The 1,362-nt window shown below is 39.0% G+C and overlaps 1 pseudogene; it reads right to left on the bottom strand.

Annotated features, from left to right (window-relative positions):
- Nucleotides 1-353: 353 nt before the first annotated feature.
- LOC115944868 (U4 spliceosomal RNA) lies at nt 354-433 on the bottom strand (annotated as a pseudogene).
- Between the last annotated feature and the right edge of the window lie 929 nt (nt 434-1,362).

Raw genomic sequence — 1,362 nt, 5'->3', positions numbered from 1 at the left:
CAGGCACCCTGTACGTTGATTTTGTATCCTGCAGCTTGACTCAATTTGTTTATCAGTTCTAGCAGTTTTTTGGTGGAATCTTTGGGGTTTTCTGTATATAGTATATCATCTACAAATAGTGAAAGTTTTACGTTTTCCTTAACCAATTTGGACGCCTTTTCTTTTTGTTGTCTGATTGCCGTGGCTAGGACTTCTAGTACTGTGTTGAATAAAAGTGGTAAGAGTGGACATCCTTGTCTTATTCCTAATGTTAGGGGGAAAGCTTTCAGTGTTTCCCCATTGAGTATGATGTTCACTGTGGGTTTTTCATATGTGGCCTTTATTATGTTGAGGTATGTTCCCTCTAAACCTACTTTGTTGAGGGTTTTTCAATTAGCAGTAAACGCACCTCGGATAAACCACATTGGCTACGGTACTGCCACTGCTCAAAGCTTGTTGAGGGTTTTTATCATGGATGAATGTTGTGCTTTGTCAAATGCTTTTTCTACATCTGTTGAAATGATCATATGGTTTCTATCCTTTCTCTTAATAATGTGATGCATCAAATTGACTTGCTAATATTGAACCACACTTGCATCCCAGGAATAAATCCCACTTGATTGTGGTGAATGATTTTTTTTAATATATTGTTGAATTCAGTTTGCTGATATTTTATTGAGGATTTTTGCATCTGTGTTCATCACAGATATTGGCCTATAATTCTCATTTTTAGTGGGTGTCTTTATCCGGTTTTGGGATCAGAATAATGCTGGCTTCATAGAATGAATTTGGAAGTTTTCCTTCCTTTTCTGTTTTTTTGAGCGGTTTGAGAAGACTAGGTATTAACTCTTCTTTAAATGCTTGGTAGAATTTACCTATGAAGCCACCTGGTCCTGGACTTTTGTTCGTTGGGAGTTTTTTGATTACTGACTCCGTTTCTTTCCTGGTTACCCGTCCAGTATTTCCTTTTTTTACCCACACTATTTCTGTTAATGGTATACTGAAAAATGGATTTTTGTGAGATGATTTGCGTATGCTTTAGTAGTACATTATGTCAGGAGATCCTCATGATTTTGTAGGCTGTTCTGGTATAAAAATTGATATAAAAAATCTGAGATTGAATGAAAGCAGTTTTATGCACTATCCTTCAGCAGGGGTACTTGGTGGAAGCAAGTGATTAGTTTTTTTTTTTTAAAGATTTTATTTATTTATTTGACAGAGACACAGATAGCGAGAGCAGGAACACAAGCAGCGGGAGTGGGAGAGGGAGAAGCAGGCTCTCCGCTGAGCAGGGAGCCCGATGTGGGACTCGATCCCAGGACCCTGGGATCATGACCTGAGCTGAAGGCAGATGCTTGACGACTGAGCCACCCAGGCGCCCAA

The sequence above is a fragment of the Leptonychotes weddellii genome, unplaced genomic scaffold (genome assembly GCF_054177405.1).
Source record: "Leptonychotes weddellii isolate Sample4059 unplaced genomic scaffold, ASM5417740v2 HiC_scaffold_31498, whole genome shotgun sequence".
Lineage (NCBI taxonomy): Eukaryota > Metazoa > Chordata > Mammalia > Carnivora > Phocidae > Leptonychotes > Leptonychotes weddellii.
The sequence above is the reverse complement of the archived record's forward strand: the minus strand, read 5'-3'. Positions and strand labels throughout refer to the sequence as shown.